This window comes from Phyllobates terribilis, unplaced genomic scaffold, assembly GCF_046119375.1.
Source record: "Phyllobates terribilis strain yellow unplaced genomic scaffold, ASM4611937v1 Scaffold_10__3_contigs__length_209671492, whole genome shotgun sequence".
Classification (NCBI taxonomy): Eukaryota; Metazoa; Chordata; class Amphibia; order Anura; family Dendrobatidae; genus Phyllobates; species Phyllobates terribilis.
In genome coordinates this window covers 193,333,775-193,344,865 of record NW_027362770.1, presented here as the reverse complement: position 1 = coordinate 193,344,865, position 11,091 = coordinate 193,333,775, and positions in this window count along the sequence as shown.

The following is an 11,091-nucleotide window of genomic DNA, read 5'->3' as shown; positions in this document are numbered from 1 at the left end:
AATAGTGACATCATCACTGATAGTAACAATAGTAATAGTGACATCATCACTGATAGTAACAATAGTAATAGTGACATCATCACTGATGGTAACAAGAGTAATAATGACATCATCAGTGATAGTAACAAGAGTAATAGTGACATCATCACTGATGGTAACAAGAGTAATAGTGACATCATCACTGATAGTAGCAAGAGTAATAGTGACATCATCACTTATGGTAACAAGAGTAAAAGTGACATCATCACTGATAGTAACAAGAGTAATAGTGACATCATCACTTATAGTAACAAGAGTAATAGTCACATCATCACTTATAGTAAAAAGGGTAATAGTGGCATCATCACTGATAGTAACAAGAGTAATAGTGACATCATCACTGATAGAAACAAGAGTAATAGTGACATCATCACTTATAGTAACACGAGTAATAGTGACATCACTGAGAGTAACAAGAGTAATAGAGACATCATCACAGATGGTAACAAGAGTAATAGTGATGTCATCACTTATAGTAACAAGAGTAATGACATCACCACTGATGGTAACAACAGTAATAGTGACAGCATTACTTATAGTAACAAGAGTAATAGTGACATCATCACTTATAGTAACAATAGTAATAGTGACATCATCACTGATAGTAACAAGAGTAATAGTGACATCATCACTGATAGTAACAAGACTAATAGTGACATCATCACTGATAGTAACAAGAGTAATAATGACATCATAACTGAGAGTAACAAGAGTAATAGTGAAAAAATTGATAGCAACAAGAGTAATAGTGACATCATCACAGATAGAAACAAGAGTAATAGTGAAATGATCACTGAAAGTAACAAAAGTAAAAGTAAAATCATCACTCATAGTAAAAAGAGTAATAGTGACATCATCACTGATAGTATCAATAGTAATAGTGACATCATCATTGAAAATAACTAGAGTAATAGTGACATCATCACAGATAGTAACAAGAGTAATAGTGACATCATCACTGATGGTAACAAGAGTAATAGTGGCATCATCACTGAGAGTAACAAGAGTAATAGTGACATCATCACTGATAGTAACAAGAGTAATAATGACATCATCAGTGATAGTAACAAGAGTAATAGTGACATCATCACTGATGGTAACAAGAGTAATAGTGACATCATCACTGATAGTAGCAAGAGTAATAGTGACATCATCACTGATGGTAACAAGAGTAAAAGTGACATCATCACTGATAGTAACAAGAGTAATAGTGACATCATCACTTATAGTAATAAGAGTAATAGTGACATCATCACTTATAGTAAAAAGGGTAATAGTGGCATCATCACTGATAGTAACAAGAGTAATAGTGACATCATCACTGATAGAAACAAGAGTAATAGTGACATCATCACTTATAGTAACACGAGTAATAGTGAAATCACTGAGAGTAACAAGAGTAATAGAGACATCATCACAGATGGTAACAAGAGTAATAGTGATGTCATCACTTATAGTAACAAGAGTAATGACATCACCACTGATGGTAACAAGAGTAATAGTGACAGCATTACTTATAGTAACAAGAGTAATAGTGACATCATCACTTATAGTAACAATAGTAATAGTGACATCATCACTGATAGTAACAAGAGTAATAGTGACATCATCACTGATAGTAACAAGACTAATACTGACATCATCACTGATAGTAACAAGAGTAATAATGACATCATAACTGAGAGTAACAAGAGTAATAGTGAAAAAATTGATAGCAACAAGAGTAATAGTGACATAATCACAGATAGAAAAAAGAGTAATAGTGAAATCATCACTGAAAGTAACAAAAGTAAAAGTAAAATCATCACTCATAGTAAAAAGAGTAATAGTGACATCATCACTGATAGTATCAATAGTAATAGTGACATCATCATTGAAAATAACTAGAGTAATAGTGACATTATCACAGATAGTAACAAGAGTAATAGTGACATCATCAATTATAGTAACATGAGTAATAGAGACATCAGCACTGATAGTAACAAGGGTAATAGTGACATCATCACTGATAGTAACAAGAGTAATAGTGAAATCATCACTGATAGTAACAAGAGTAATAGTGACATCATCACTGATAGTAACAAGAGTAATAGTGACATCATCAGTTATAGGAACAAGAGTAATAGTGACATCATCACTTATAGTAACAAGAGTAATAGTGACATCATCACTGATAGTAACAATAGTAATAGTGACATCATCACTGATAGTAACAATAGTAATAGTGACATCATCACTGATGGTAACAAGAGTAATAATGACATCATCAGTGATAGTAACAAGAGTAATAGTGACATCATCACTGATGGTAACAAGAGTAATAGTGACATCATCACTGATAGTAGCAAGAGTAATAGTGACATCATCACTGATGGTAACAAGAGTAAAAGTGACATCATCACTGATAGTAACAAGAGTAATAGTGACATCATCACTTATAGTAACAAGAGTAATAGTCACATCATCACTTATAGTAAAAAGGGTAATAGTGGCATCATCACTGATAGTAACAAGAGTAATAGTGACATCATCACTGATAGAAACAAGAGTAATAGTGACATCATCACTTATAGTAACACGAGTAATAGTGACATCACTGAGAGTAACAAGAGTAATAGAGACATCATCACAGATGGTAACAAGAGTAATAGTGATGTCATCACTTATAGTAACAAGAGTAATGACATTACCACTGATGGTAACAAGAGTAATAGTGACAGCATTACTTATAGTAACAAGAGTAATAGTGACATCATCACTTATAGTAACAATAGTAATAGTGACATCATCACTGATAGTAACAAGAGTAATAGTGACATCATCACTGATAGTAACAAGACTAATAGTGACATCATCACTGATAGTAACAAGAGTAATAATGACATCATAACTGAGAGTAGCAAGAGTAATAGTGAAAAAATTGATAGCAACAAGAGTAATAGTGACATCATCACAGATAGAAACAAGAGTAATAGTGAAATGATCACTGAAAGTAACAAAAGTAAAAGTAAAATCATCACTCATAGTAAAAAGAGTAATAGTGACATCATCACTGATAGTATCAATAGTAATAGTGACATCATCATTGAAAATAACTAGAGTAATAGTGACATCATCACAGATAGTAACAAGAGTAATAGTGACATCATCACTGATGGTAACAAGAGTAATAGTGGCATCATCACTGAGAGTAACAAGAGTAATAGTGACATCATCACTGATAGTAACAAGAGTAATAATGACATCATCAGTGATAGTAACAAGAGTAATAGTGACATCATCACTGATGGTAACAAGAGTAATAGTGACATCATCACTGATAGTAGCAAGAGTAATAGTGACATCATCACTGATGGTAACAAGAGTAAAAGTGACATCATCACTGATAGTAACAAGAGTAATAGTGACATCATCACTTATAGTAATAAGAGTAATAGTGACATCATCACTTATAGTAAAAAGGGTAATAGTGGCATCATCACTGATAGTAACAAGAGTAATAGTGACATCATCACTGATAGAAACAAGAGTAATAGTGACATCATCACTTATAGTAACACGAGTAATAGTGAAATCACTGAGAGTAACAAGAGTAATAGAGACATCATCACAGATGGTAACAAGAGTAATAGTGATGTCATCACTTATAGTAACAAGAGTAATGACATCACCACTGATGGTAACAAGAGTAATAGTGACAGCATTACTTATAGTAACAAGAGTAATAGTGACATCATCACTTATAGTAACAATAGTAATAGTGACATCATCACTGATAGTAACAAGAGTAATAGTGACATCATCACTGATAGTAACAAGACTAATACTGACATCATCACTGATAGTAACAAGAGTAATAATGACATCATAACTGAGAGTAACAAGAGTAATAGTGAAAAAATTGATAGCAACAAGAGTAATAGTGACATAATCACAGATAGAAACAAGAGTAATAGTGAAATCATCACTGAAAGTAACAAAAGTAAAAGTAAAATCATCACTCATAGTAAAAAGAGTAATAGTGACATCATCACTGATAGTATCAATAGTAATAGTGACATCATCATTGAAAATAACTAGAGTAATAGTGACATCATCACAGATAGTAACAAGAGTAATAGTGACATCATCAATTATAGTAACATGAGTAATAGAGACATCAGCACTGATAGTAACAAGGGTAATAGTGACATCATCACTGATAGTAACAAGAGTAATAGTGAAATCATCACTGATAGTAACAAGAGTAATAGTGACATCATCACTGATAGTAACAAGAGTAATAGTGACATCATCAGTTATAGGAACAAGAGTAATAGTGACATCATCACTTATAGTAACAAGAGTAATAGTGACATCATCACTGATAGTAACAATAGTAATAGTGACATCATCACTGATAGTAACAATAGTAATAGTGACATCATCACTGATGGTAACAAGAGTAATAATGACATCATCAGTGATAGTAACAAGAGTAATAGTGACATCATCACTGATGGTAACAAGAGTAATAGTGACATCATCACTGATAGTAGCAAGAGTAATAGTGACATCATCACTGATGGTAACAAGAGTAAAAGTGACATCATCACTGATAGTAACAAGAGTAATAGTGACATCATCACTTATAGTAACAAGAGTAATAGTCACATCATCACTTATAGTAAAAAGGGTAATAGTGGCATCATCACTGATAGTAACAAGAGTAATAGTGACATCATCACTGATAGAAACAAGAGTAATAGTGACATCATCACTTATAGTAACACGAGTAATAGTGACATCACTGAGAGTAACAAGAGTAATAGAGACATAATCACAGATGGTAACAAGAGTAATAGTGATGTCATCACTTATAGTAACAAGAGTAATGACATCACCACTGATGGTAACAAGAGTAATAGTGACAGCATTACTTATAGTAACAAGAGTAATAGTGACATCATCACTTATAGTAACAATAGTAATAGTGACATCATCACTGATAGTAACAAGAGTAATAGTGACATCATCACTGATAGTAACAAGACTAATACTGACATCATCACTGATAGTAACAAGAGTAATAATGACATCATAACTGAGAGTAACAAGAGTAATAGTGAAAAAATTGATAGCAACAAGAGTAATAGTGACATAATCACAGATAGAAACAAGAGTAATAGTGAAATCATCACTGAAAGTAACAAAAGTAAAAGTAAAATCATCACTCATAGTAAAAAGAGTAATAGTGACATCATCACTGATAGTATCAATAGTAATAGTGACATCATCATTGAAAATAACTAGAGTAATAGTGACATCATCACAGATAGTAACAAGAGTAATAGTGACATCATCAATTATAGTAACATGAGTAATAGAGACATCAGCACTGATAGTAACAAGGGTAATAGTGACATCATCACTGATAGTAACAAGAGTAATAGTGAAATCATCACTGATAGTAACAAGAGTAATAGTGACATCATCACTGATAGTAACAAGAGTAATAGTGACATCATCAGTTATAGGAACAAGAGTAATAGTGACATCATCACTTATAGTAACAAGAGTAATAGTGACATCATCACTGATAGTAACAATAGTAATAGTGACATCATCACTGATAGTAACAATAGTAATAGTGACATCATCACTGATGGTAACAAGAGTAATAATGACATCATCAGTGATAGTAACAAGAGTAATAGTGACATAATCACTGATGGTAACAAGAGTAATAGTGACATCATCACTGATAGTAGCAAGAGTAATAGTGACATCATCACTGATGGTAACAAGAGTAAAAGTGACATCATCACTGATAGTAACAAGAGTAATAGTGACATCATCACTTATAGTAACAAGAGTAATAGTCACATCATCACTTATAGTAAAAAGGGTAATAGTGGCATCATCACTGATAGTAACAAGAGTAATAGTGACATCATCACTGATAGAAACAAGAGTAATAGTGACATCATCACTTATAGTAACACGAGTAATAGTGACATCACTGAGAGTAACAAGAGTAATAGAGACATCATCACAGATGGTAACAAGAGTAATAGTGATGTCATCACTTATAGTAACAAGAGTAATGATATCATCACTGATGGTAACAAGAGTAATAGTGACAGCATTACTTATAGTAACAAGAGTAATAGTGACATCATCACTTATAGTAACAATAGTAATAGTGACATCACCACTGATAGTAACAAGAGTAATAGTGACATCATCACTGATAGTAACAAGACTAATAGTGACATCATCACTGATAGTAACAAGAGTAATAATGACATCATAACTGAGAGTAACAAGAGTAATAGTGAAAAAATTGATAGCAACAAGTGTAATAGTGACATCATCACAGATAGAAACAAGAGTAATAGTGAAATCATCACTGAAAGTAACAAAAGTAAAAGTAAAATCATCACTCATAGTAAAAAGAGTAATAGTGACATCATCACTGATAGTATCAATAGTAATAGTGACATCATCATTGAAAATAACTAGAGTAATAGTGACATCATCACAGATAGTAACAAGAGTAATAGTGACATCATCAATTATAGTAACATGAGTAATAGAGACATCAGCACTGATAGCAACAAGGGTAATAGTGACATCATCACTGATAGTAACAAGAGTAATAGTGACATCATCACTGATAGTAACAAGAGTAATAGTGACATCATCACTGATAGTAACAAGAGTAATAGTGATATAATCAGTTATAGGAACAAGAGTAATAGTGACATCATCACTGATAGTAACAATAGTAATAGTGACATCATCACTGATAGTATCAAGAGTAATAGTGACATCATCACTGATAGTAACAAGAGTAATAGTGACATCATCACTTATAGTAACAAGAGTAATAGTGACATCATCACTGATAGTAACAATAGTAATAGTGACATCATCACTGATAGTAACAATAGTAATAGTGACATCATCACTGATGGTAACAAGAGTAATAATGACATCATCAGTGATAGTAACAAGAGTAATAGTGACATCATCACTGATGGTAACAAGAGTAATAGTGACATCATCACTGATAGTAGCAAGAGGAATAGTGACATCATCATTGATGGTAACAAGAGTAAAAGTGACATCATCACTGATAGTAACAAGAGTAATAGTGACATCATCACTTATAGTAACAAGAGTAATAGTCACATCATCACTTATAGTAAAAAGGGTAATAGTGGCATCATCACTGATAGTAACAAAAGTAATAGTGACATCATCACTGATAGAAACAAGAGTAATAGTGACATCATCACTTATAGTAACACGAGTAATAGTGACATCACTGAGAGTAACAAGAGTAATAGAGACATCATCACAGATGGTAACAAGAGTAATAGTGATGTCATCACTTATAGTAACAAGAGTAAAGACATCACCACTGATGGTAACAAGAGTAATAGTGACAGCATTACTTATAGTAACAAGAGTAATAGTGACATCATCACTTATAGTAACAATAGTAATAGTGACATCATCACTGATAGTAACAAGAGTAATAGTGACATCATCACTGATAGTAACAAGACTAATAGTGACATCATCACTGATAGTAACAAGAGTAATAATGACATCATAACTGAGAGTAACAAGAGTAAAAGTGAAAAAATTGATAGCAACAAGAGTAATAGTGACATCATCACAGATAGAAACAAGAGTAATAGTGAAATCATCACTGAAAGTAACAAAAGTAAAAGTAAAATCATCACTCATAGTAAAAAGAGTAATAGTGACATCATCACTGATAGTATCAATAGTAATAGTGACATCATCATTGAAAATAACTAGAGTAATAGTGACATCATCACAGATAGTAACAAGAGTAATAGTGACATCATCACTGATGGTAACAAGAGTAATAGTGGCATCATCACTGAGAGTAACAAGAGTAATAGTGACATCATCACTGATAGTAACAAGAGTAATAATGACATCATCAGTGATAGTAACAAGAGTAATAGTGACATCATCACTGATGGTAACAAGAGTAATAGTGACATCATCACTGATAGTAGCAAGAGTAATAGTGACATCATCACTGATGGTAACAAGAGTAAAAGTGACATCATCACTGATAGTAACAAGAGTAATAGTGACATCATCACTTATAGTAATAAGAGTAATAGTGGCATCATCACTCATAGTAACAAGAGTAATAGTGACATCATCACTGATAGAAACAAGAGTAATAGTGACATCATCACTTATAGTAACACGAGTAATAGTGACATCACTGAGAGTAACAAGAGTAATAGAGACATCATCACAGATGGTAACAAGAGTAATAGTGATGTCATCACTTATAGTAACAAGAGTAATGACATCACCACTGATGGTAAGAAGAGTAATAGTGACAGCATTACTTATAGTAACAAGAGTAATAGTGACATCATCACTTATAGTAACAAGAGTAATAGTGACATCATCACTGATAGTAACAAGACTAATACTGACATCATCACTGATAGTAACAAGAGTAATAATGACATCATAACTGAGAGCAACAAGAGTAATAGTGAAAAAATTGATAGCAACAAGAGTAATAGTGACATCATCACAGATAGAAACAAGAGTAATAGTGAAATCATCACTGAAAGTAACAAAAGTAAAAGTAAAATCATCACTCATAGTAAAAAGAGTAATAGTGACATCATCACTGATAGTATCAATAGTAATAGTGACATCATCATTGAAAATAACTAGAGTAATAGTGACATCATCACAGATAGTAACAAGAGTAATAGTGACATCATCAATTATAGTAACATGAGTAATAGAGACATCAGCACTGATAGTAACAAGGGTAATAGTGACATCATCACTGATAGTAACAAGAGTAATAGTGAAATCATCACTGATAGTAACAAGAGTAATAGTGACATCATCACTGATAGTAACAAGAGTAATAGTGACATCATCAGTTATAGGAACAAGAGTAATAGTGACATCATCACTTATAGTAACAAGAGTAATAGTGACATCATCACTGATAGTAACAATAGTAATAGTGACATCATCACTGATAGTAACAATAGTAATAGTGACATCATCACTGATGGTAACAAGAGTAATAATGACATCATCAGTGATAGTAACAAGAGTAATAGTGACATCATCACTGATGGTAACAAGAGTAATAGTGACATCATCACTGATAGTAGCAAGAGTAATAGTGACATCATCACTGATGGTAACAAGAGTAAAAGTGACATCATCACTGATAGTAACAAGAGTAATAGTGACATCATCACTTATAGTAACAAGAGTAATAGTCACATAATCACTTATAGTAAAAAGGGTAATAGTGGCATCATCACTGAGAGTAACAAGAGTAATAGAGACATCATCACAGATGGTAACAAGAGTAATAGTGATGTCATCACTTATAGTAACAAGAGTAATGACATCACCACTGATGGTAACAAGAGTAATAGTGACAGCATTACTTATAGTAACAAGAGTAATAGTGACATCATCACTTATAGTAACAATAGTAATAGTGACATCATCACTGATAGTAACAAGAGTAATAGTGACATCATCACTGATAGTAACAAGACTAATAGTGACATCATCACTGATAGTAAAAAGAGTAATAATGACATCATAACTGAGAGTAACAAGAGTAATAGTGAAAAAATTGATAGCAACAAGAGTAATAGTGACATCATCACAGATAGAAACAAGAGTAATAGTGAAATCATCACTGAAAGTAACAAAAGTAAAAGTAAAATCATCACTCATAGTAAAAAGAGTAATAGTGACATCATCACTGATAGTATCAATAGTAATAGTGACATCATCATTGAAAATAACTAGAGTAATAGTGACATCATCACAGATAGTAACAAGAGTAATAGTGACATCATCAATTATAGTAACATGAGTAATAGAGACATCAGCACTGATAGCAACAAGGGTAATAGTGACATCATCACTGATAGTAACAAGAGCAATAGTGACATCATCACTGATAGTAACAAGAGTAATAGTGACATCATCACTGATAGTAAAAAGAGTAATAGTGATATAATCAGTTATAGGAACAAGAGTAATAGTGACATCATCACTGATAGTAACAATAGTAATAGTGACATCATCACTGATAGTATCAAGAGTAATAGTGACATCATCACTGATAGTAACAAGAGTAATAGTGATATCATCACTGATAGTAACAAGAGTAAAAGTGACATCATCACTTATAGTAACAATACAAATAGTGACATCATCACTGATAGTAACAAGAGTAAGAGTGACATCATGACTGACAGTACCAAGAGCAATAGTGACATCATCACTGATAATAACAAGGGTAATAGTGACATCATCACTGATAGTAACAAGAGTAATAGTGACATAATCACTGATGGTAGTAAGAGTAATAGTGACATCATCACTGATAGTAACAAGAGTAATAGTGACATCATCACTTATAGTAACAAGAGTAATAGTGACATCATCACTTATAGTAACAAGGGTAATAGTGACATCATCACTGATAGTAACAAGAGTAATAGTGACATCATCACTGATAGTAACAAGAGTAATAGAGACATCATCACTGATGGTAAGAAGAGTAAGAGTGACCTCATCACTGATGGTAACAATAGCAATAGTGACATCATCACTGATGGTAACAAGAGTAATAGTGACATCATCACTGATAGTAACAAGAGTAATAGTGACATCATCACTGATAGTAACAAGAGTAAGAGTGACATCATCATTGATGGTAACAAGAGTAATAGTGACATCATCACTGATGGTAACAAGAGTAATAGTGACATCATCACTGATAGTAACAAGAGTAATAGTGACATCATCACTGATGGTAACAAGAGTAATAGTGGCATCATCACTGAGAGTAACAAGAGTAATAGTGATATCATCACTGAGAGTAACAAGAGTAAAAATGACATCATCAGTGATAGTAACAAGAGTAATATTGACATCATCACTGATGATAACAAGAGTAATAGTGACATCATCACTGATGGTAGCAAGAGTAATAGTGACATCATC